General features: G+C 44.9%; 1 protein-coding gene across 13 annotated transcripts in view; it reads right to left on the reverse strand.

Moving 5' to 3' along the window:
• Nucleotides 1–27,473, reverse strand: part of LATS1 (large tumor suppressor kinase 1) — a 184,047-nt gene that overhangs the window by 83,201 nt on the left and 73,373 nt on the right. The window lies entirely within an intron of this gene.

Below are 27,473 nucleotides of genomic sequence, written 5' to 3' on the forward strand. Positions count from 1 at the left end.
TTAGTCAAAACGAGATCTTAGATACCCTTAGCTAACTCTTAAAATCAATTCCATTTTACATATTTTGAATACTTAGATTTATAATAATAAACTGTATTCATTTAAATTCATATCCCACCCTTTAACATTGATATCTTTTCAGGCTTGTCGAATTTATACATGGAGTCTTCAAAATCTCATAACACTTCACTACAACCATAAAAATATTACAAAATTGATTTTAAGGGTTAACTAAGGGTGTCTAAATTTTTTTTTTGTATTTTTGTTAACTATTATATTTTGATTGGTAAACTTTTGAAGATTAAATTGTTTAAGGTTTTTAAGCCCCCCCCCCCCCTCCCATGTGTAATTTGTATATGTTTATTTTGGTCACTATACCTGGACTGACATCAGTGATATCTGTGCACAAATCAGTGTGAAAAAATTCTTGAAAAGATCCCCTGATGAAGCTCCTACGGAGCAAAACAGTCTGTAGGGGCTGTTTGTTTAATCTAAGAAGTGCATCATTCAAATAAAGGCTTTGAACCGTTATATGATCAAAAGAATAGTGGTTAATAGATAATGTGTTAGTTTAGTTGAATTATATAATTTTGTTTGAGGGTTAATACGTTTTGATTTACTGTAGGGGTTCGGATGGAATAAATGGATTTTTAATTTTATATATTATTTTGTCTGATTTTGAGATTTTGTATAAGTTGATTATGTTAGAATAAATTATTTTAACTGACTCAATTGATCAAAAACATTTTGTAATTATATTAAAGTTAGTTTGTTTTAGTGCAAAGTTACCACTCTTTATTAACTATGTACTGCTGTTTAGAGGACCTGTATAAACTCCTCTTGCTGACATTGCTACCAAGGAAGTGAAGGAAGAGAAATATAAATGTATCTAGCACATCAAACCTTCGGATGATCCTGAGGGTAGCTTATGTGAGATTGCAGTTTGCATCTTTGTTCCAGTCCCTGTACTATTCACAAAATGACACTATCATTACGAGAATATTATCTTTGCAGCAGGATTGATCTACAGAGCCCTTAGCGGCGGCTGGCATGGAGGACTCTGCCTCAGAGGAGGAAGAACTGAGTTTTGCCCATACAAGGGATGATCCGGATACAGATTACATTCGGTCCCTTATGGAGACTTTTGTGGATAAAATCTCCTCTAAGTTGGATTCTCGTAACAAGACTATCGTGGACAAAGTGGCACAACTAGTTCAGTCCGGACAGGACAATACTGAACATCTAGAGATAACTGACTCTAAGCTCAAGGATCTGAAGCTAGTGTTGACCTCGGCTAGAGCCAAGATCAATAAATTAGACAGGAACATTACCATGGATATGAACAAAATGAACAATCTTGAAAATAGATTGCGATGCTGCAACATTCGGGGTAAGGTTTTTCTCAAAATGACTTCCCGACTTGCTGCAGATATCAACGAAACATGGCGCATTTAAGAATGACCGGGCTCATCACATACTTACTCCCGCTCTGGGAGGTTGCCCACGTGCAATTATTCTTAACTTTCATAATTTTAACGATAAGTGGCTTGCCCTTAATGCTGCACAAGAGGCCAAGACTTTGAAATATCAGGGGAACCGCGTCATGATTTTCCCTGACTTTTCAGCAGAACTACAGAAGAAATAACTTACCTTCGCAGGAGTCAAGCGGGAGCTTCAAAAAAGGAGCATAAAATATGCCATGCTGTATCTGGCTAAATTATGAGTGACTGTGAATGGCAAGCTGATTATATTCAATGATGTCTCTTCTGCGGAGAAATACAAACAGCTTGGGAGGATCATGCATCGCCTGACTAAAGCTTCGGGCTTCTTCTGAGTTTCTTCCTGATCCACCTCAAGGAATGGGTGTGACTTTGGGCTTTTCTTTCATTGTTTGGATCTGGATGCACTGCAGGCTTTGCGTTTCTCAAGCTGTTCCGTTGGCTTTTCTTTTCCTCTAGCTTTTTTTTTCTGGAGAATTGATTTTCTTTGGACTGTTTTTTTCCTATTCCTCTTGGACCAGTGTTTTTGTCCCCGGTCTCGTTTTCGTCCTGTTTTTCTTTTCTTCTTCTCAGCGAGAGTGATTGATTTACCCAGCGATCCAGGCTGTTTTGGTGCCATTCGAAGATCGTTCCCATTATGGGCCAGTGACTAATGTTTTGACTCTAGCTCAAGGCCAGCTCTTTGTTAATTTTTTAGATTACTGGGCATTGATCTGGGCCAAATTGGCTATTGGTTTTGTTCTTTTTTTGTTTTTCAGTAATATGCAATATATAGTTGCTTATGTATGTATTATTTCTCGGGGCCACTTTTCTTTCTCTCTCTGTCTTTTTGCCGTTACTTTGGCAACACACTTGTTTTTCTCTCTTACACTAGCTTTGGCTTCTGGTAAGCCTTTCATAACATGGTTATCCATGTTTCCTTCCGTTTTTTCTTTCCTAAGTATACAGGCACTCATGTTATGGCGCTGGTTCTTTTTGTCTTCCTGGTGTGCATTTGGGAGAATATGAGAACATAAGAACATACCATACTGGGTCAGACCAAGGGTCCATCAAGCCCAGCATCCTGTTTCCAAGAGTGGCCAATCCAGGTCCCAAGAACCTGGCAAGTACCCAAAAACTAAGTCTATTCCATGTTATTGTTGCTAGTAATAGCAATGGCTATTTTCTAAGTCAACTTAATTAATAGCAGGTAATGGACTTCTCCTCCAAGAACTTATCCAATCCTTTTTTAAACAAAGCTACACAAACTGCACTAACCACATCCTCTGGCAAAAAATCCCAGAATTTAATTGTGCGTTGAGTGAAAACACTTTCTCAGATTAGTTTTAAATGTGCCACATCCTAACTTCATGGAGTGCCCCCTAGTCTATTATCCGAAAGAGTAAATAACCGATTCACATTTACCCGTTCTAGACCTCTCATGATTTTAAACACCTCTATCATATCCCCCCCTCAGCTATCTCTTCTCCAAGCTGAAAAGTCCTAGCCTCTTTAGTCTTTCCTCATAGAGGAGCTGTTCCATTCCCTTTATCATTTTGGTCACCCTTCTTCATCACAACTTTATCTTTTTTGAGATGCGGCGACCAGAAATGTACACAGTATTCAAGGTGCAGTCTCACCATGGAGCGATACAGAGGCATTAAGACATTTTCCGTTTTATTCATCATTCTCTAATAATTCTCAACATTCTGTTTGCTTTTTTGACTGCCGCAGCACACTGAACCGATGATCTCTTTCTTGGGTGGTAGGCTCCTAATATGGAACCTAACATTGTGTAACTATTTCATGAGTTATTTTTACCTATATGCATCACCTTGCACTTATCCACATTAAATTTCATCTGCCATTTCAATGCCCAATTTTCCAGTCTCACAAGGTCTTCCTGCAATTTATCACAATCTGCTTGTGATTTAACTACTCTGAACAATTTTGTATCATCTGCAAATCTGATTACCTTTACTTGTCGTATTTCTTTCCAGATCATTTATAAATATATTGAAAAGTACGAGTTCCAATACAGATCCCTGAGGCATTCCACTACCCACTCCCTTCCACTGAGAAAATTGTCCATTTAATCCTACTCTGTTTCCTGTCTTTTAGCCAGTTTGTAATCCACGAAAGGACATCGCACCTATCCCATGACTTTTTACTTTTCCTAGAAGCCTCTCATGAGGAACTTTGTCAAATGCCTTCTGAAAATCCAAATACACTACATCTACCGGTTCACCTTTATCTACATGTTTATTAATTCCTTCAAAAAAGTGAAGCAGATTTGTGAGGCAAGACTTTCTTTGGGTAAAGCCATGCTGACTTTGTTCCATTAAACCATGTCTTTCTATATGTTTTGTGATTTTGATATTTAGAACATTTTCCACTATTTTTCCTGGCACTGAAGTCAGGCTAACTGGTCTGTAGTTTCCCGGGATTGCCCCTGGAGCCCTTTTTAAATATTGGGGTTACATTAGCCACCCTCCTGTCTTCAGGTACAATAGATGATTTTAATGATAGGTTACAAATTTTTACTAATAGGTCTGAAATTTCATTTTTGAGTTCCTTCAAAACCCTGGAGTGTATACCATCTGGTCCAGGTGATTTCTACTCTTCAGTTTGTCAATCTGGCCTACCACATCTTCTAGGTTCACCATGATTTGGCTCAGTCCATCTGAATCATTACCCATAAAAACCTTCTCTGGTACGGGTACCTCCCCAACATTCTCTTCAGTAAACACCGAAGAAAAGAAATCATTTAATCTTTCTGTGATGGCCTTATCTTCTCTAAGTGCCCCTTTAACCCCTCGATCATCCAACGGTCCAACAGACTCCTTCACAGGCTTTCTGCTTCTGATATATTTAAAAAAGTTTTTTCTGTGAGTTTCTGCCTCTACAGCAAGCTTCTTTTCAAATTCTCTCTTAGCCTGTCTTATCAATGTCTTACATTACTTTGTATTTACATTACTTTGTATTTTAAAATTGTGCAGTATGTTATGTCAGTTAATGTTGATATTGTTTGGTATGAGTGTGTGAATGAATGGTTGAGATGTACTGTATAAGCTATGTAAATTATGATTTTTTTTGTTTGTTTTAAAAAATTGAGTAATAAAACTGTTGCGAAAACGTGATATGGGTATATTGTTTGATATATGTGATACAATGATAATACCTGTTTAAATTTACCCTCACATGTATGTGTATATTTGACCATTGTGGTTACCTTATTGTATAAGGGGTTCCGGCTTCAAACATAATTATTGTATATCATTGTTTAGTTTTTATATTTGTTATTGGTAAGGAAACTGAAATGATGGATGAGTTTTTTTACTTTTTCAGAACAGACAGCATCATCCATCATATCAAAGTTTAGTTTGTTCAACACAACACCGCCAGTGGTGGAGGTTGGGAATTTGGAGAGTTATACTGGTTTGAGTAAGAAATTGATTCGCATGGAATTACATGCAGCCTTTTTGTCAGAATATTGCAAAATAAAGAGAATTCCAAGGGGTTTGCGAGTAATTAAGGAACCCTTATTATTTGATCAAGAAGATTTTGTTTCCAAATGGAATGCAGTGTCGAACAAATGTTCGTATGATTTAATGGTTTTAATAGTAGAAAAAATACAACATACTTTGGGACCAATACAGAATGAATTAGAGATACAATTAAAATCCTTACAGGAAACTTCACAAAAGGATGTGATAGAAAAACAGATTGAACAATTACAGATCCAATTAGATAAATTTAAGAATGAGACAAGGGAAACTAAGATGCAAACGTTTATGCGTGATCAGAATGATTATATGAAGGGGTATATTTACCCTTGGAACTCTGTTGGGGAGAAGACAGGCTCACTGCAATTTGACAATTTATTTTGATACCCAGGCCAGTAAAACCTATGCAGATTGACAGATTTCGACTTTCTCCAGAAGAACGACAACATAGGAGAATGAGAAACCTCTGTCTGTATTGTACTAGAGCTGGACATTTCGCTAATAGATGCCCTTACAAGCTGGGAAACTCTCGGACCTAGGTCGATAGGAGAGGCCTCCCTAGGTCCCTGCCATTCCCTCTCCTCAGATATTAATTCCAGTTACCATCTCATTGGAGGAAGAGGCTATTCAGCTCCAGGCCTTTATAGTCTCAGGGGCAGCCGGCAACTTCACAGAAGAAGATTTGGTAAGAATTCATCATATTCCTACAGAACCATTACAAACACCTCTATCGATTACTTCTGTATCTGGACAACCACTAGGAATCCAAATCTCCTATATTACTAAACCTATTAGGATGAACTCAGGAATCTTATACCAAGAGTTTATTCAATTATATGTACTTCCCTCCTTCGTCAATCAGGTCATCTTAGGCCTACCCTGGTTAAGACTACACCAACCTCGTCTGGATTGGGCCTCTCTATAGCTGGCCAGTTGGAGCCCATTTTGTTTTCAGAATTGCTTAAAGCAACTCAAAACCTGCCAGATCAATTCTGTGAATTTGTCAGCAAGTATCCTCACACCCTACAGAGAATTTTCTGATGTTTTTAGCCAGCAACAAGCAGAATCTTTACCACCTCACTGGGACTATGGTTGTGGCATTGATATTCTTCCTGGAAAAACTCCTCCTAGGGGGAGGGTTTACACCTTGTCTGAACCCAAATCTGAAGCCATGATACAGTATATTCAGGAGAATTTGGTGCGAGGATTCATCAGACTATCCTCCTCACCAGCCGGAGCCGGATTTTTTTTTTTGTTAAAAAGAAGGGTGGATCTTTACGACCATGTATTGATTACAGAGGATTAAATAATATCACCAAGAAAAATCAATACCCCATTCCGCTTATTTCTGAGCTATTTGATCGATTAAAGGAGCCCAAGTTTTTACCAAGATAGATTTAAGAGGGGCTTATAATTTGATTCGAATTCGGGAGGGAGATGAATGGAAAACGGCCTTCAACACACAAGATGGACATTACGAAAACATGGTAATGCCGTTTGGACTTTGTAATGCTCCTGCTATATTTCAAGCTATGATCAACGATATATTCCGAGATCTTCTTTATTCCCACCCACATCATTGTTTATCTGGATGATATATTAATATTTTCTAGAACTGAAGAACAACACCGGGATCATGTGCGACAAGTACTCTAGCGTATCTGGGAAAATAAACTTTATACTAAATTAGAGAAATATTTATTTCATAAGGAGCAACTACCATTCTTGGGGTATATTATCTCCAGTAAAGGATTATCTATGGATCCAGATAAACTTAAAGTCATCTTGGAATGGCCGCAACCGGTAGGACTGAAAGTCTTACAAAGATTTTTGGGATTTTCTAATTACTAAGACAATTTATTTCAGATTTTTCCACATTGGTGGCCCCGCTCACTGCTCTAACTAAGAAAGGAGCTCCCATTCAGAATTGGCTGGACGAGGCCATTCATACCTTCCAAGCTTGAAGAAGGAATTTATTAAGGATCCGTGTTTAAGACATCCTGATCCAAATAAACCTTTTACTCTGGAAGTAGATGCTTCAGCCGTGGGCGTTGGAGCTGTTTTGCTACAACCAGCAGATACTGGGAAGTTAATGACATGTGCCTTCTTTTCAAAAAAATTTTCTCCAGCAGAAAAGAATTATATGATTGGAGACTGGGAAATCTTGGCAATAAAATCTGCATTCGAAGAATGGCGACATCTTTTAGAAGGAGCCAGACATAAGAACATAAACTGCCATGCTGGGTCAGACCAAGGGTCATCAAGCCCAGCATCCTGTTTCCAACAGAGGCCAAACCAGGCCACAAGAACCTGGCAATTACCCAAACACTAAGAAGATCCCATGCTAGCTTACCTTGCGAAGGCTCTACACTTTAATCCTCGGCAGGCTCGTTGGGCACTTTTTTCAGTAGATTCAATTTTAACCTTCATTTTCAACCTGCACAAAAGAATCTTCAGGCAGATGCCCTATCAAGAAGCTTCAATCTTGATGACACGCCCGAGCCACCCCGATACATAATTGATCCAGCTCAAATAAGACTTGCTACAACTTTCACAGTACCCATAGGCAAAACAGTGGTACCCAAACGTCTGAGACTGAAAGTTCTCCTATTGGGCCCCAATTGCGCAATTAGCAGGGCATTCGGGAGTTCCACTCACCAGGAATCTTGTCTCACGGCATTCGAGGTGGCCCCAATGGAGAAAGGACATCAAAGCTTATGTGGAGTCATGTTCTGTTTGTGCGGCCCAGAAGACTCCTCATCAGAAGACCTTGGGATTACTACAGCCCCTACCCATTCCTACTAAACCATGGACTTATATAGCCACCAATTTGTCACCCTCGGAAAACAACACTGTCATATGGGTAGTGGTAGATTGTTTTTCCAGAATGGCCCATTTCATTCCTCTCCTTGGGCTACCCTCTGGCGCAGAGTTAGCTCAGTTATTTCTACAACACATTTTTCGTTTCCATGGGTTGCCTATCAGTATCGTGTACAGAGAAGGGCTACCAAAATGATAAAGGGAATGGAACAACTCCCCTATGAGGAAAGACTAAAGAGGTTAGGACTTTTCAGCTTGGAGAAGAGACGACTGAGGGGGGATATGATAGAGGTGTTTAAAATCATGAGAGGTCTAGAACAGGTAGATGTGAATCGGTTATTTACTCTTTCGGATAGTAGAAAGACTAAGGGGCACTCCATGAAGTTAGCATGGGGCACATTTAAAACTAATCGGAGAAAGTTCTTTTTTACTCAACGCACAATTAAACTCTGGAATTTGTTGCCAGAGAATGTGGTTCGTGCAGTTAGTATAGCTGTGTTTAAAAAAGGATTGGATAAGTTCTTGGAGGAGAAGTCCATTACCTGCTATTAAGTTCACTTAGAGAATAGCCACTGCCATTAGCAATGGTTACATGGAATAGACTTAGTTTTTGGGTACTTGCCAGGTTCTTGTGGCCTGGATTGGCCACTGTTGGAAACAGGATGCTGGGCTTGATGGACCCTTGGTCTGACCCAGTATGGCATTTTCTTATGTTCTTAAGTGTATGATAGAGGCGTTTAATTTACAGTCCGATTTTGAAGGGAATTCTGCAAGAAATTAAAAATTAAACTTGAATTTTCCTCAGCCTATCATCCACAAACCAATGGTCTCACTGAATGAACGAATCAATCCCTGAAATCTTTCCTCCGATCTTATGTCAATCAACGACAAGATAATTAGGCATCTTTGTTGTTATGGGCAGAGATGTCTCATAACAACCATGTGGCTCAGGCCACTGGTAGTACCCCTTTTTTTTGTGGTTTTTGGTAGACATCCTCGACTTCCCTTGCCCATGTCTACTTCGTCTACATGTCCTGCAGTTGATCAAACCATTTCTTCCATGACCAGGTTATGGAGGGAGACACGAGTCTTGTTACAGAGAAATGCTCACAGAATGAAGATTCAAGAAGATAAAGAGAGAAGAGCGACTCCTCAACTTCAAGCAGGAGATCTTCTGTGGTTGAGCATGCGGAATCTTCGAATACGTATGCCTTCTTTAAAATTTGCACCTAGATTTATTGGTCCTTTCCCTATCGAGAAGCAGATTAATGCTGTTACATTTAAGCTTCATCTGCCACCCTCACTACGCATTCACGATGCCTTCCATATTTCTTTACTCAAACCTGCAATTTTATCATGGCCCTCTAGAAGAAATAAACCTAATACCTTGATTGTAGAGAATGATTCACAATTTGAAGTTGAGGAAATCTTGGATTCCAGAAGAAGTAAAGGATCACTACAATATTTAATTTCCTGGAAGAACTATGGACCAGAGGAGAACACGTGGGAGCCAGCTCATAATATACAGGCCCCCCCGTTTACTCAAGGAGTTTCATCAGCGTTTTCCTCTTAAGCCCAGGCCTAGAGAGATGAGAAGGGGACTTTGCAGGGGAGGTAGTTACCTACAGGAGGACTCCTGTTGACTCCGGCATCCCTGTTCGACGCCGGCTTCCGACCCGGCACAGCAGCACGCAAATCGCGGGTTGACTCCGCTTCCTTTTGACATCGGCTGCCAGCGGAACCGTGGGAAAAAAAGCTACATTTAAGAGGAGCTCTCCAGCACAGCAGTGCCTCGGCCACAGGCTTGCTTGTGCTGGAGCTCTGTTGGATTGCTGCTTGTCTCTGCTTCCTGATCTGACCCAGACTGTTTGGACCTGTTTTCTTGCTTCCTGCCTTCGGACCCTTCGCTTGGCTGTTCTCAGTGTTCTGTTGTCTGCTGCCTGCCCTGTCACTCGCTGCTTTGGTTCTGTTGTCTGCTGCCTGCACCGATCTGGACTGTTCCTTGGGACTCCTGAACCTCTACGAGGTCTTCTATTTTTTGTTCCACTAACCCGTTCCTAACACCCTAATTCTAAATCATCATTAGTATCCTTTGAAGATACCTCCCTCCAAACCATGCGCTGCTGAGTGACTGTCGGCTTTCCCCTTTGTTCTAGTTAAAAGCTGCTCTCTCTCCTTTTTAAAGGTTAGCGCCAGCAGTTTGGTTCCACCCTGGTTAAGGTGGAGCCCATCTCTTCGTAGGAGACTCCCCCCCCACCCCCCCTTCCCCAAAAGGTTTCCCAGTTCCTTACAAAACTGAATCCCTCTTCCTTGCAACATAGTCTCATCCACGCATTGAGATTCCGGAGCTCTGCCTGCCTCTGGGGTCTCGCATGTGGAACAGAGAGCATTTCAGAGAATGCTACCCTGGAGATTCTGGATTTAAGCTTTCTAGCTAAGAGCCTAAATTTGGCTTCCAGAATCTCCCTCCCACATTTTCCTATGTCGTTGGTGCCCATATGTACCTCCACAGCCGGCTCCTCCCCAGCACTGCCTAAAATCTTATCTAGGTGACGCGTGAGGTCCGCCACCTTCGCACCAGGTAGGCATCTTAACAGGTGATCCTCACGCCCACCAGCCACCCAGCTGTCTACATTCCTAATAATCGAATCACCAACTATGACGGCTGACCCAACCCTTCCCTCCTGGGCAGTAGGCCTTGGGGAAACATCCTCTGTGCGAAAGGACAATGCACCACATGGAGAGCATGTCCTTGCTACAGGATCCTTTCCTGCTGCACCAGGTTAATCCTCTCCAATCATGAGACCTTCTTCCTCCAAGGCAGCACCAGGGCTGCCAGTTTGAAGTTGGGATTTGGCTATGTCCCTAAATGTCTCATCTATATACCTCTCTGTCTGCCTCAGCTCTTTCAGGTCTGCCACTCTAGCCTCCAGAGATCAGACTCATTCTCTGAGAGGCAGGAGCTCTTTGCATCGCATGCACATGTACAATTTCTCACCGGCGGGCAAAAAATCATACATGTGACACTGGATGCAAAAGACTGGGAAGCCCCCCCTCTTGTTGCTGGACTGCTGCCTTCATCTCAAATTTGTTCAGTTCTTACTTAAGTTTTAGGTTGCTATGGGAGTAGGAATGTGGAAGGATGTTGGGTAGTTAACCCGAAAGGAGTAGACGGACTGGCCAAACATGGAGCATACCAGCTAGTCATATCTAAGCAATAATGGCTGCGAGGGTATGGAGAGAGCTCCAGGTCGCAGCCAGATAAATATGTATAAGCAGCAGCGGCCGAAGGTAAGTTATGGAGGCTGGGACGGACGCAACAGAGTGTGGTCACACACAGTGTTGTAGTGAAATGCCTGCTTGCTGGTAGGAAAAAGAGATACAGAACGTCAATTAGGAGAAATAGGTCTATTTGTCCACTGGAACTCGCAACTTAACTTTTGCCACAGAAGGAAAGAGTTAGGTGGAATTCCTATGGAGTGTAGTGCGAGCTAGATAGAATGCAAGTGCACTATTACTGTCCAAGGAGTGGAAAAACCCTCTCGCTTTGGTGAGAGAGAGGTGTTGGGAAAAATGGGCAGAGTATATTCTGAGTAAGGTGAGATGCAACGTCTACCTTAAGAAGGATATGAAGTTGAATACGTAAAACCACTCAGTCACGGAGGAACGCAGGGTCGGATGAGTATGTAACAAGGTGTGTAACTCACTGACCCTGTTGGCAGAAGTGACGTTTATGAGGAAAAGAATTTCCCGTGCCAAACTGTGAAATGAGAGGAATGGAAAGGCTCGAACAGAGAACGTATGAGACTTATAAGCACGAAATATAGGTTCTATTCCGTGACTAGTGAAAATAGAGGCGGCTTGATCAGTGGATAATCCATGGTAAGCTGACTCAGAAGGGGTTTACCGTTAATCGGGTATCCCCACTCCCAAACGATACACCAATTGGAACAGAGGTGTATCTATGTGGAGGATGTCTGAGCAGAATCCGAGGGAGCAAGAGAAAAGAGTGGTGTAGAAAAGAGAAAAAGGGTAATACCCTTTTGTATGCGTCATGTGGTAAATCATGCCATTTTGAATGGTAGGATTTATGTGTGGAAGGTTTTGTGACACTACCAGTACCTGAGAACAGTGAGTCTATGATTTGAGACTGACTGGTGAGAAGGCGAATTGGTTACTGGTGTGATAGATTGAGAAGTATGGGAAGCATACTGGTCTCAGCTAGGACGTGGGTCTGAGGAACAGTGAACCCCGTCCCGGTTCAGCATTAGAAGAGTGCTGGCTATGAGAGGCAGCAGAAGAGACACATTTAAGAGGCCCTTGATGGGAATGCATTGGAAACATGTTTAGGGAGTAGAATCTGTGCACCGTATGGTTCGATTCGGATGCAGAGGGCAAGTTTGGTTGACCTCAGCACTAGAAGATTTTCTTGCTACACATGTAGTCCGAGACCATTCAAGAGGATGGAAACCTATAAGGAAAAAGTCTGCTAGTGTGTTCAGTAAGTGTCTTAGATAAGTGGCCCAAGGATGCATGGAGTGAGCAAGGGCCAAGGGTAGAGCTGCGCAGCTTCCTTGCAGAGCAGCTAAGAGGTTGTGTGTTGGAAAGCACATTGTCCCTATGCTATCTGTCTGTTTGCACAAAGGTTTGTTGCAGAGGCAGTACTGGAAGGCATAAGGGTATAACTCATGGCTACAAGCTCCAGGAAGTTCATGTGAAACTGTGCCTGGAGCGGAATAGATGCATATTGGGTTGAGAAGATTTTAGGTCAAATTTTACAACCCTGAGTAAATGCGAGCATGAGCAGGATCAGAATAGGTTTTGGTTCTAGATCTGCAATATGGATGAGGGACGAAAGTGGTTGAACAGCTTAGACCCACTGATAATGGAATTTCACTGAATCTAACCCATAGCAGTTTTGGATGTATGAGGAAAGTGCATAGTGAAAAAACCCCATGGCCAAACAACGAAGAATTGAGGAGCTGAGGTTATGGAATACGCACGAGGGACATGTTTATTAGAATGTCTGCGTGGTTGCTGGACAGGAAGGTCATTGTGACTGTGGTGTCCAGAAGTGTTGTATAAGGGATTTATGGCAGTGACAGTAATCCCAGATAGTAAATTTATAGTGCGTCATGAAGAAGTTAGAGCTCCTTGCGTGGACTGACTGTAGTTATGCAGCTGTCCATGCAAGGAAAAGCTTGAATGATGTTGCACTCCGTGGAGAAACAGCAGTCACTGATAGTGATTCAATAAAATACCCCAGTTTCCGAAGCTGGTGCAACCGGCAGAGCTTGGGATTGTAATATTGTTGACTCACCAGGAAGCACATAGAAAGATTAGAGGTAATGTACTTACTGTGATATGGAAGCATGGTGACGAGAGATACCATTTTACCTGTGCCTTCTGAAGAAAGTTGGTATTTCTGAGGTCCAGGATGGGCAGAGAGTAACTACTTTCTGTTGAAAGAAAGAATAGTGTAATTAAAACTCCCCAACCCCTTCCCTCCTGCGCTTTGTAGCGTCTGGGGGAGTGTACCGTGAACCTTGGTACAAAGTGGGGTGGCCGCTCTGATATCCGGCAAGTTGGGAGACCCGGAGGTGTCCAACTGGCGGGGCTGATGAAATCTGGATATCATGTAACCTCCCACGGGAGCGTGAGCGGTAAAGTCTTACCCGCATTTCTGTGTGCTATACAAAGAAACATCGAGACCCGTCGTCAGGCTTCGAGGTGGACTTGCACCTGAGGTAGTATTTGCTGGATCTCATGTTTAGCAGATCAGCGAATGCATCTGGAACTTCGGTTCTGAATTAAGAACCAGAAGCCAGAGTATTAATCAGTACAGAGTCCCGTTGCTGAAAACGGGAGGATGTCCTGATGCAATCCCAAAGAAATGATAGAGAGGTTCTCTTGGTATTGTGGCTGACATAGCTGGCAATAGCGATTTGTGACACTAATACGGTTCTTGGAAGGTAGATGACCTAGAACTTTTCGAACCATGTGGCCCGAATTAGAGAACACATCTCAATGGGAATGCCGCAGAAGCGGGATTAGAGTACTTACCATCCGACGTGGATCGCCGAAGGACGAGCCGGTGAAGATTGCTGGCTCCGTGGATTTCAGGAGTCATCGAGGGATAGCCTGTTGGACGTAGACGTCAGTCTCAACTCTGAAACCTGGTATGGTAGTGCAGGTATAGAGAAGACAGGCTGGGCGTGACTGGCGCTACCACAGTAATTTGTGGAGGGTCACAATCCCGCATCGATGTCGGTGAGGCACGCCTCGGGAACAGGGGAGACATTTTTGGCTCATGAACCCAGCCCTCGTCGCAGCGGCTCGATGTCTCATGACGCCAGTGCAGAATTCTTTGGAATTCGTTCTGGTGTTTCTGGAGCACCAAGGACTGCCAGCACTGTGCGGAACAGTGGCGATGTTGCTTGGCCCGGGCATTCTCCAGCACAGAGAAGTATAGCACCGATGTGCTGGATGGCATTGGTGGCGGACGGTCACTGTGTCAGTGACAATTAGTGCCACGGTCTTTTCCCAGCGCCGAGGTGGATGCCCTCACTGTCTTGAATGGCGAATGATGACGGACTGTCAGCATGCCTGCACTGCTCCTGGCACTATGTAATGTCATAGGCTAATAGAGCACTGTGTTTAGGTGAGGGCATTACGTGGAGGTGCTATGTCGGTACTGACGGTGTTGATGGCGGCCGAAGGGGCCTCGAGGGTATCGTCAAAAATATATGAAAAACGTCAATGACCCGGGCAGAGCAATGATAACAGTGATGGAAGTACTGACGGCATCGGCGTAGGTATCTATGGAAATGATGTGGCATCGAATAATCGAAAAAACATTGTTGGCATCGGAAAAATGATACCGGCATCGATGGAGTCGATGACCGCATTGATAGAAACTTCGATGCCACCGACCCGGGCATCGACCCAGGCATGGATGCCACCGATGGAATCGACCCGGGCATGGATGCTATCAATGGAATTGACGATGGCATCGATGGAAGTGCCCTGGGCAACGATAGCATCAACCCGGGCATGGTTGGCACCGACGACACAAAGGTGTGTATCGATGGCATGCATCTGGGCAATGATGGCACCAATGAAACCCAAGGAAAAATCAGTGCCATGGATGAAAAACATGGATGGCACTGACAGAAACGATGCAGGGACTGATGGCATCAGTGTAACACAGGGGGAGGGGTACCGATGGTATCGAAGAATCCAGGACGGTCTAAAAGGGGGTACAGACAGTAGCGATGGGGGCATCAACTACGCGAGGGTACCGAGGAAATCGAAGGACCTGAAATCGAAGTGGCCCTGGCAGCAACAGAAACCGTGGAAGTCCCTGTCCCACTAGCTCTAATAAACAGGCAGAGTGTTACAGAAGGACAATCGCAGGCTATGTGTGGCTAACTGAAAACAAACAGGTCCGGTAAAGTGCGGACGCATTTACCCCGCTCCTAACTCGCGTTCTGCTCACTTTCCGGCCGCGTTAGCCCTTCCTGCGATCCACAACCCCCTTTAACCTACCCTTACCAGGTCCTAAAATCCCCGGGCAACCCCTTCTGCACGCGGCATGTATATTGCATGTAAATGAGCGAATTAGCTATTCCCTAGCTTCCAGTAACCCGCGCCCCGACTATCGCTATTTTACCCTGCCGTTTTGCCGCGCGTTTAACCTGCTAACTTACCGCCTACCCTTACCCCTGCGTTAGAGGCAGGGGTAAGGGTAGGCAGCAAGCTTTCCCCCAGCCCCCGCTCACCCGCCCTGGCCGCGTCCATGGATGCTGGTCTCCGGGGCAGCCCCAGTCCTCTCCCCTCCTCCCGAAGCAAAAAAAAAAAGCGAAAAAAAAAGTTGCAAGAGAGAGAGGGGAGAGGACGGGCAATCCTACGCTCGGCGACTTACTTTTGCAGCCCCCCTCAAGACATCGTGGCTTCCCCCGTGCCAGTCCCCTCTCCCCTCCTCCCGAAGCAGGGTGCGAAAAGCAGCCTTGCTCCGGGAGGAGGGAAGAAGGGACTGGCAGTGTAAAGCGGCGAAGCGACTTACTTTTTGCACCCCCCTCCGGACATCGGACCTCTCCTGCCTCCAGCTGCTCGCGAAGATGGACGCCTGCACGGCCGCTGAAGACGTGACATCACATGCCGTGACGCCAAACGTCATGACGTCATGTCTTTAGCGGCCGTGCAGGCGTCCATCTTCGTGAGCAGCTGGAGGCAGGAGAGGTCGTCCGATGTCCGGAGGGGGCTGCAAAAAGTAAGTCGCTTCACCGCTTCGTACTGCCAGTCCCTTCTTCCCTCCTCCCGGAGCAAGGCTGCTTTTCGTGCCCTGCTTCGGGAGGAGGGGAGAGGGGACTGGCAATCCCGACTTCCTGGTATTTGTCATTTCAAATGACGTTTGAAATGACAGATACCAGCGTGGCCGTGAAGCGTTAGGCCCGCGCACCCAGGATACTGTATAGGCGCTCTATACAGTAAAATGGGTTGCGCGGGCCTAACGCTTCACGGACGCTTCTTAGATGCAGCTTGCATTTGCAAGCTATTTACATACAGGATCGAGCGGTAGGTGAGCTGCACTGTGCGTGCGGCAACCGCGGGTGCGCCGGGCACTAACACAGCTCTTCCTACCGCTCGTTACTGGATAGACCTGATAGGGAGGGAAGGCCGCAGTCGGTTGGCAGGCCAGGGAGGTGATAGGAACTGACCGAAAAACAGGGCATAGTACTCACCGAGCGTCAAATAAATGTACGCGAAGGGAGACCTTTGCAGGGAAAAAGTGTTTGTGAAGTAAAAGTTCAAGTGTTTCCACGAGGAAAAAATGTTAGAATTTCTCACAGAGCTCCTAACCGCTATGCTTACGGCAGAGCGGAAAAAAGAAGACTGAGGGAGACACCTGTGGTCACAGGGATAATTGCAGGCTGAGTATGCTCAGTGCACTCAGTGTGCCAGTGTCAGTCAAAGCTTTGTAGAAACTGACAGAAAAGTTTTCCGTACAGGGCTCCATCCTGTGATGTCACCCATACGTGAGGACTACCATCCTGCTTGTCCTGTGAGAAATACTGCTCCTAGCTTATTTCTAGCTTCTGGCTACTTTTTTTTTTGTTTTTAATATACAAACACTAATTTCTGCTTATTAGCTGCCTTACAGACTATTAAAAACACAAACACACTAATTAATATTCCCAAATAGTTAACTTCGCCCAAATACTTTAAAAAAAAAAGAAAAAGAAAATTTCCCAAGCAAAAACTTACTGATTCCTTTCAGCCACCAGCAAGGTAATCCTCTCCTCTCAGTGCTCCCACTGGATTGTATTTAGGCTTAGGGTAGTGGGGAAGGGTAAGATATGGGCTATGGGGGACTCACGGTTGCCTATGCGTATTGAGATATTCAGTTCTTTGGGGTTCAAACTTTTCCCTTGGAGACACAGACATATTTCCTTTTCCTTCCTGTATCCCATCGTTTATTTGGGCTCCTCTTGTTGGTACCCCTTTCTTGAGCTATGCTGTCTCTCTTTCCCCATGCACATTGTTTTAGGGTTTTTGGGGGGATTACAGGCTATTTGCTGTAAAGGGGTTTGTTGAAAAAGGGAGGAGGGATTGTTCACTAGAGTGGGCTCTCCTCCTGGGTCTCAACTATGTTCCCACCCAGGAGAGTTTGGGCTCTTTGGTTTTATTGGGGATTTTGGGGGTAATGGGGTGGGAGAACGGGGTTTTACTGGGAGGGTTGCTAATTTCTAGCGAGGCACTAAGGTATTTTACATGGATGTCCGGTTTATTTTTGTTCCTTTTAATAGGTGGGGTATGTGGTGTAGTATTTTCTATATTAATGCAGTGGGTCTCTGGATGGCAGAGGACTGAGAAGGTCCTCATGGTATTCTTTTTTTAAAATCATTCTTGGGGTTTTCTAAATATTTCTTTTTCTTTTGGATTGCATCGATGAGTTCTATATGGCAAAACAGCTCTTGTATTTTCTGGCCAGTGCCCCTGACCATGGTCATTGTTTTCTGGGATTATATTTTTCTCTGTCAGTAATGGCTTTCACTTGTGTCTCTTTAAATGTTAGAGGGATTTCTTCCCCAATCAAGAGGAAGTGGATCCTCCAATTTGCTAAGAGACATCAGGTTCATATTTTAATGTTGCAAGAGACACACCTCATGAATCAGGAACATGAAAAACTTAAAACTGGTTGGGTGGGGCAGATTTTCTACTCCTCTTATACTACTTTAGAGTAGAGGTGTATACATTAGTAGTTCATCACTCTCAGACTGATACTGAAGAGCAGTACGTTATCCTAGATTGTTTGATACATTCTTCTTCCCTGCCACTGGTGAATGTGTATGGCCTTAATGTGAAGCAGTCTGATGTCTTTCGTTCCTTTATAGATACACTGGCTTCTTTTGGGTTTGAATATTTATGCATGGGGGGACGGGGGACTGGAACATATGTCCTGACTCTGTTCGAGATAAAACCTCAGTACTTAAGTCCACACCCCCCCCCCCCCCCCCGGTACAGGGCTTTAGAGATCTTATCACCACTTTCAACTCGATCGACATCTGGCGTCAGTCGCCCCTACTGACAAAGACTTCACATTTTACTTTCTTCACCATCACATGTATAGTAGACCCGATCCTTTGTTCCCCTATCCTAGTGTCTAAAACAGTTGATAGCAATATGTCATATACGCTATCTGATCAACCAGTGAGAGCTGTTCTGTTTTGAGCCCATTAAATCAAAAAAATTTTAGATGGCGACTCAATATGGCTTTATTGGGAGATAAATGCTTTCATGACTGTTAGAGAGGCTGTTGCCCTGAACAAGATCATATGCAGATTCTCCGCTGGGAAGCTTTCAAGGCCTTTTTTGGGGGGAAAATAATTAGTTCTGCTAGTTTCTTTCAAAAAGAATGGAAAAAGGCCGAAGTGGAGTTGATGATATGCATCCGTGACCTTGAATCTCAGCATAAGCAAAACATGCTCAGTTTGAGTGTTTAAAGCCTTGGAGAAATTTAGGCGGGAGCTGCAGTCCTTTGAGACTGGCAAGGCTAAGAAGGCTTTGAAATTTACTAAACTGAAATTTTATGAGCATGGTAGTAAACCTGGATTCTTCTTGCAAGGGCAGTTAAAAAGTGGACGTTTAGATCTCATTTTATTTATTTATTTATTTATTTAATTCTTTTTATATACCGACCTTCATGACGGGTGTCATATCAAATCGGTTTACATGGAACAAAGGGGTAAACATTCTTATCAACTGTTTAACAGTAAAATAATTAGAGGAGGTAAAAAGTTACATATAACAAGGAGATCAAACTTGGGAATAGAAGAAAGAGAAGGACAGAGGGATAACCCTTGTGATTAAAGAGTTTTGCTATGTAAGTTGTCCGGAAGGCTTGAGAAGTAGAGTTCCGAAAGAGAAAGGATTAAGGGAAAGCTTGGCTAAATAGCCAGGTTTTTAGTTTTTTCCGAAATGTTTGTAGGCAGGGTTCCTACAAACATCTTAGGTCCGGCGGTAAGTTATTCCAGATAGTGGGTCCTGCTATCGAGAATGCTCGTTCTTTGGTTGCAGTGTGGCGTGAGGTTTTGTTAGGAGGCACATGGAGAGATCCTTTGTATGATTCTCTGATGGGTCTGGATGAGGAATGGAGTTTGAGGGGGAACTGGAGGTCCAACGGGTGTTTGTGGATCGTTTTGTGGATTATGGAGAGGGATTTATGTAAGATTCTATAGTTTATTGGCAGCCAATGTAGGTTTTTTAAGATGGGGGAGATGTGATCTCTGCGGTTTGTATTAGACAAGATTCTAGGGATGTGAATCGTTTTAGGACGATTAAAATTATCGTCCGATAATTTTAATATCGTCTTAAACCGTTATGGAACACAATACAATAGAGATTCTAACGATTTATCGTTATAAATCGTTAGAATCGTGAGCCGGCACACTAAAACCCCCTAAAACCCACCCCCGACCCTTTAAATTAAATCCCCCACCCTCCCGAACCCCCCCCAAATGAGTTAAATAACCTGCGGGGTCCAGCGGCGGTCCGGAACGGCAGCGGTCCGGAACGGGCTCCTGCTCCTGAATCTTGTTGTCTTCAGCCTGGCGCCATTTCCAAAATGGCGCCGAAAAATGGTGGCGGCCATAGACGAACACGATTGGACGGCAGGAGGTCCTTCCGGACCCCCGCTGGACTTTTGGCAAGTCTCGTGGGGGTCAGGAGGCCCCCCACAAGCTGGCCAAAAGTTCCTGGAGGTCCAGCGGGGGTCAGGGAGCGATTTCCCGCCGCGAATCGTTTTCGTACGGAAAATGGCGCCGGCAGGAGATCGACTGCAGGAGGTCGTTCAGCGAGGCGCCGGAAACCCTCGCTGAACGACCTCCTGCAGTCGATCTCCTGCCGGCGCCATTTTCCGTACGAAAACGATTCGCGGCGGGAAATCGCTCCCTGACCCCCGCTGGACCTCCAGGAACTTTTGGCCAGCTTGTGGGGGGCCTCCTGACCCCCACGAGACTTGCCAAAAGTCCAGCAGGGGTCCGGAAGGACCTCCTGCCGTCCAATCGTGTTCGTCTATGGCCGCCGCCATTTTTCGGCGCCATTTTGGAAAATGCTGTCGAGATGTCAAGAAGAGCTAACAGAAATGCTTGACCTTTGTCTAGGCCTAAGATGATGTGATCCGTAAGGGAGAGGAGGAGGGTTTCTGTGCTGTAGGATTTGCGAAACCCATATTGATTAGGATAGAGAATATTATGATCGTCTAGGAAATCTGAGAGTTGGGAATTGACCAATTTTTCAGTGATTTTTGCAACAAAAGGAAGGTTGGAGATTGGGCGGAAATTAGAGAGATCTTGTGTGTCTAGGTTGGGTTTCTTCAGAAGAGGTTTGAGTGATGCAGATTTTAAAGAGTCAGGATATATTCCTTGAGATAAGGTGCAGTTTATGATATCTGCCACAGGACTGGCTATGGTGTCTGGGATACTAAGGAGGAGTTTTGTAGGTATATTGTCTGAAGGGTGGCTTGATGGTTTCAGTTTCTTTAGGAGGGATTCGATCTCCTTGGATGAGATGGGTTCGAAGGTATCAAATTTGGCTCCGATGATGGTCGGTTTGGCAGCAGTAGTCTGTTGTGTGGAGATGTTAGGGGGCAGCATTGCTAAGGTGTTTGTTATTTTTTTTTGAAAGAAAAGAGCAAGTTCTTCTGCTTTGCTTTGTGCCTCTTCCTCTGGTATAGCCGGAGCATTGGTTTTCGTGAGTTGTGAGACGTATGTGAAGAGAGCCTTTGCGTCGAATTGGAAATCATGGATTCTGCTGGCGAAGAAGATTTTTTTTGATCGTAGTATGAGGTTTCTATATCGGTGGAGCTGGTCTTTGTAGATGGATAAGGTAGTAGAGCTGGGTGTTTTGCGCCATTGGCAAGTTAGGAAGTCATCGAGGACTCTCTCCTCCAACTCTCAAGAAATAGAAGTGGCCTTTTTGCAATATTGCTCTACTCTATAATCAGGCTCCTGCTGGGGTTCATCCTAATGACATTGGTCAATTTATACAGGGGTTGGGCTTACCCACTCTTGATATGCAGAAAGGCAGGCTGGCTGCCTCTATTTCTCTACTTGAAATTCAGGTGACTATCAAGTGGTTACCAGGAGGTAAATGCCCTGGTTGCCTATTGACTTAAAAAAAAAAAAAAACTTCTCTGATTCTCATCATCTTTTCTTGGTCTTTAATGTGGCTGGCGATGGGGGGCATTCCCTGGGAGCTATGGCTGATGCTACGATCACTCATTTATAAAAAGAGGAAAGATGCAATGGAATGTGGGTCTTATAGACCCATTTCTCTTCTTAATTCAGATATAAAAATCTTGGCGAAGGTGTTACAACTTAAGACTTCCTGCTTTGATGCACTCTGATCACAACTGACACTAAGATCTGCAACAGAGTGGACACGCCGGAAGGAGTGGAGAGAATGAGACAGGATTTAAGGAAACTGGAAGAGTGGTCGAAAATATGGCAGCTGAGATTCAATGCCAAGAAGTGCAAAGTCATGCATATGGGGAGTGGAAATCCGAATGAACTATATTCGATGGGGGGGGGGAAAGGCTGATGTGCACGGAGCAGGAGAGAGACCTTGGGGTGATAGTGTCTAATGATATGAAGTCTGCGAAACAATGCGACAAGGCGATAGCAAAAGCCAGAAGAATGCTGGGATGCTTAGAGAGGAATATCGAGTAAGAAAAGGGAAGTGATTATCCCCTTGTACAGATCCTTGGTGAGGCCACACCTGGAGTACTGTGTTCAGTTCTGGAGACTGTATCTACAAAGAGACAAGGACAAGATGGAAGCGGAACAGAGAAGGGTGACCAGGAAGGTGGAGGGTCTTCATAGGATGACATACGAGGAGAGATTGAAGAATCTAAATATGTACTCCCTGGAGGAAAGGAGGAGCAGGGGTGATATGATTCAGACTTTCAGATACTTGAAAAACTTTAATGATCCAAAGACGACGACAAACCTTTTCCGTCAGAAAAAAATCAGCAGAACCAGAGGTCACGAGCTGAGGCTCCAGGGAGGAAGACTAAGAACCAATGTCAGGAAGTATTTCTTCATGGAAAGGGTGGTGGATGCCTGGAATGCCCTTCCGGAGGAAGTGGTGAAGTCTAAAACTGTGAACGACTTCAAAGGGGCGTGGGATAAACACTGTGGATCCATCAAGTCTAGAGGGCGTGAATAAAGTGGAGGCATTCAAACACTGCACGGAGCAGCAGTAGCCACAGCGGCATTCAAACACTGCACGGAGCGGCAGTAGCCACAGAGGCATTCACGGAGCGGGATGCCAATGGAGGGCTGCTATTTCCAAAAAAAATAAAATAAAATAAAACAAAACAAAAAAATAAAAACAGGGGTGGGTAAGAGTATGGGGCAAGGGGGTGGCCTGCTTGTTACAGCGGTTGCTACCCCTAATTGAGCTGGATGTCACTTGGATGCAGATACAGAGCTGCTCTCTAAATTGGGTGGAGGGGAATTAGGGCTGGAGGGTACTGGAAGCCAATAGTAACAGGTGGGAGAGAGAAAAAGGGGAAAAAATGGATAAAGTGCGTAGCTTGCTGGGCAGACTTGATGGGCCGTTTGGTCTTCTTCTGCCGTCATTTCTATGTTTCCATGTTTCGTGAAGGGTAGGGTTTCCACCTCCAATACCAGACACTTATTCAATCTGTTGCATCTAGCCCAACATAAGGCAGTGTCGGGTATCATAGCTTCCTTGGATGCTGAAAAGGCGATTAGTCGTTTAGCTTGTCCTTATCTTTTTGCTGTTTTAGAAAATGCAGGCATGCCTACTAGATTTATTGCTTGGATTAAAGCTATGTATAAAAAACCTAGAGCTCGGCTTAATATTAATGGGTCTCTCTCCTTCTTTGACATTGCCTGAGGTACTAGGCAGGGCTGTCCTTTCTCATCCCTGCTATTCGATCTTGCCATTGAACCTGTAGCAGTGACTATCAGATAACATCTGAACATTCAAGGGTTTTGGTTTGGAGGGCAGTTTCATAAGATTTCTCTTCATGCTGACGATGTGTTGGTTTACCTGATGGCCCCGCGGGTTTCTGGCCTGCTCTCCTCACTTTCAAATCAATACGGGTATAAAATAAATTTTAGTAAGTCTGATGGGAGTCCCGGAGAGTCTTTCTGACTTTAAGGTGGTGACAAATGGTTTCACATATTTGGGGATTTTTGTTCCTAGGCACCCTAAGGAGCTCTATGTTAAGAATTACACACCCCTCATTGGTTAAACAAACAAACTATGTTAGCATGGGAGCATTTGATGATTTCCTGGGTGGGCTGAATCAGCTTGCTCAAAATTAATTTAACAACAAAGCTCTTATATCTTTTTCAACATGTTAACTGCTCAATCTCTGTCACTGTGTTCAATGACTTAAGTGCATATCATGATTCACTTGACATAGTCGACGGCCCCGGGTGAGTTTCAGTCACTTGTGGTTGCCCAAGGATCAAGGAAGTATGGCGTTATCTAACGTGCATATTTATTATTGGGTGCCTTATCTTTTTGAAAGTATTGGAGAAATTACTTACCTGATAATTTCGTTTTCCTTAGTGTAGACAGATGGACTCAGGACCAATGGGTATAGTGTGCTCCTGATAGTAGTTGGAAACGGAGTCAGATTTCAATTTGACGTCAGCACCAGTTCATATACCCGTGCAGGAAGCTTTGCTCTTCAGTATTCTCCTCGAAAAGCAATTGTGGATATATGTGTGTCTGGATAATTTGATTAATTTTGTTTAACTTGAATAACTTGATAAACGTGATTAACTTGAACTGGTTGACTTGGACTATAGCTGGAGACCGCCAGTGCCCTCAACCGAGAAATGCCAACACCCGGTAACTATGGGTATCCTAGCTGAAGGGAAGCGGGGCTTACCCGTGCTTGTCTTGCTCTCGGGAATTGTCACCCGAGATTTCCGTGTATTGCGGCAGCCGTAGGTGGGATACTGAGTCCATCTGTCTACACTAAGGAAAAACGAAATTATCAGGTAAGTAATTTCTCCATTTCCTAGCGTGTAGCAGATGGACTCAGAACCAATAGGATGTACAAAAGCTACTCCCGAACCGGGTGGGAGGCTGCCTGTGGCCCAATTAGTACTGCCCTTGCAAATGCTGTGTCTTCCCGAGCCTGGACATCCAGGCGGTAGAACCTGGAGGTGTGAATGGAGGACCATGTTGCCGCCCGACAGATCTCGGTGGGTGACAGCATCTTGGTTTCCGCCCAGGACACTGCCTGGGCTCTAGTGGAATGGGCCTTGACTTGTAGAGGTGGAGGCTTGCCTGCCTCTACGTAGGCTGCCTTGATTACTTCTTTGATTCAGCGGTATATGGTTGCCCGCGAGGCCGCTTCCCCTTGTTCCTTCCCGCTGTGAAGGACGAATAGGTGGTCCGTCTTTCGTACGGATTCCGACTTTCCACTTATCGGACTGGGAGTCTGCCGACGTTAAGGTGGCGAAGATGGCGAGACCAAGGGACAGACCAAGGATAGGTCTGAAGGAGGCTCCCGCTAGGAAGTCTAGTACTAGATTGAGGTTCCATGGGGGTATTGGCCACTTTAAGGGTGGTCAGATCTGCTTGACCCCTCTCAGGAAGCGGGAGACATCCAGATGAGATGCTAAGCTAATACCTTTCACTTTGGTTCCGAAGCAGGCCAACGCGGCCACCTGAATCTTGATGGAGTTGAGGGACAACCCCTTTGGTAAGCCGTCCTGCAGGAATTCCAGGATCGTGGGAATTTTGGCTGTCCGTGGAAGGATGTCGTGATCTTCGAACCAGTCTTCGAATATTCGCAGACAACAACCAACAAGGACTGAGTTATGTGGACTGGGTGGACAGATGGGCATGGGTGTAGCTTGCTTGTTGCGGCGGTTACTACCCCTAACTGATTGGGCTGGATGTTTCACTTGGATGCAGTTCCAGCACTGCTCTCTGCATTGGTAGTGGGGGTGGAGGGGAAATAGAACCAGAGGGTTGCTGAAAGCCAGGAGTGACAGATAGGCATGAGAAAGAAAGGAAGGGAGTGCAGGGCGTGCTGGGCAGACTGGATGGGCCGTTTGGTCTTCTTCTGCCGTCATTTCTATGTTTCTATGTAGGTTAGCGATGTGGAGAACTTGCATGCTCGGAGCAAGGTGTCAATCACCGCCCCAGAGTATCCACTCTTCTTCAGGCGTGTCCTTTCAATGGCCAAACCATAAGAGAATCAAGTTGGGTCTTCATGGAGGATCGGGCCTTGATGGAGCAGATCCCTGTGTGGAGGTAGGGGGAGAGGGCTCCCCATCACGAGTCTTCGCATGTCTGGGTACCACGGCTTTCTTGGCCAGTCCGGGGCCACTAGAAGTACTAGCCCACTGTGGGGTTCTATCTTGCGGATGGATCCCGCCCAATAGTGCCACGGGGGGGGGGGGGGGGGGGGGGGGGGGGGGGCGGGGGGGGGGAAGGCGTATATAGCAGGTCTTCCTGCCAGATCTGGACGAGGGCATAGATCCCTTGGGATTGTGGTTCTCATCTGCGACTGAAGAAGTTGGGAACTCGGGCATTGCACAGTGTTGCCAGGAGGTCCATGGCTGGGGTTCCCCAGCGGTTTACTATCAAGTGGAAGGTTGTGGTCGACAGCATCCATTCCCCTGGGTCTAGACTTTCTCTGCTGAGGTAGTCCGCAGTGACGTTGTCTTTTCCCACGATGTGGGCTGCTGAGATCCCTTGTAGGTTTGCTTCCACCCACACCATTAGGGGATCTATTTCCAGGGACACCTGTTGGCTTCTGGTTCCTCCCTGGAGATTGATGTAGGCAATTGTTGTGGTGTTGTCTGACATGACTCTGACAGATTTGAACTGGAGTCTGTGACTGAACCGTAGGCAGGCTAGTCTGACCGCCCGGGCTTCCAGTCGGTTGATGTTCCACCCCGACTCTTCCTTGTCCCATTGCCCCTGGGCTGTCAGTTCCTGGCAGTGGGCTCCCCACTCTTATAGGCTCGCATCTGTGGTGAGCAAAATCCAGGTCAGTGGGGATAGCCTTACTCTCTTGATTAGATGGTCTTCTTGAAGCCACTGTTGGAGCTGGTTCCGCACTTCCTACGGGAGCTGGAGGCGAACGGAGTAGTCCTGGGACATTGGGTTCCATCATGACATTAGGGAGCGCTGTAGCGGTCGCATGTGAGCTCTTGCCCATGGGACCACTTCCAGGGTTGATGTCATGAGGATGAGGACTTGGAGGTAGTCCCATTTTAGGAGCTACCACCCAGGAAAAGATCTAGGCATCATAGTGGATAATACTTTAAAATCGTCGGCTCAGTGTGCTGCAGCAGTCAAAAAAGCAAACAGAACGTTAGGAATTATTAGGAAGGGAATGATTAATAAAACAGAAAATGTCATAATGCCTCTATATCGCTCCATGGTGAGAGCGCACTATTAATACTGAGTACAATTCTGGTTGCCGCATTTCAAAAAAGAAATAGTTACAATGGAGAAGGTACAGAGAAGGGCAACCAAAATGATAAAGGGGATGGAACAGCTCTCCTATGAGGAAAGGCTGAAGAGGTTAGGGCTGTTCAGCTTGGAGAAGAGACGGCTGAGGAGGGATATGATAGAGGTCTTTAAGATCATGAGAGGTCTTGAACGAGTAGATGTGAATCGGTTATTTACACTTTCGAATAATATTAGGACTAGGGGGCATTCCATGAAGTTAGCAAGTAGCACATTTAAGACTAATCGGAAAAAATTATTTTTCACAACGTACAATAAAGCTCTGGAATTTGTTGCCAAAGGATGTGGTTATTGCAGTTAGTGTAGCTGGGTTCAAAAATGTTTGGATAAGTTCTTGGAGGAGAAGTCCATTAACGGCTATTAATCAAGTTTACTTAGGGAATAACCACTGCTATTAATTGCATCAGTAGCATGGGGTCTTCTTAGTGTTTGGGTAATTGCCAGGTTCTTGTGGCTTGGTTTGGCCTCTGTTGGAAACAGGATGCTGGGCTTGATGGACCCTTGGTCTGACCCAGCATGGCAATTTCTTATGTTTAAATTTCTGGGTAGGGATACCGATACCTATTTACTGGTTACCCCTATTTACGAAAACCCAACTATTTCTGGATGTACGTTCTCACCAGCATTT

The sequence above is a fragment of the Rhinatrema bivittatum genome, chromosome 3, assembly GCF_901001135.1.
Source record: "Rhinatrema bivittatum chromosome 3, aRhiBiv1.1, whole genome shotgun sequence".
Taxonomy (NCBI): Eukaryota; Metazoa; Chordata; class Amphibia; order Gymnophiona; family Rhinatrematidae; genus Rhinatrema; species Rhinatrema bivittatum.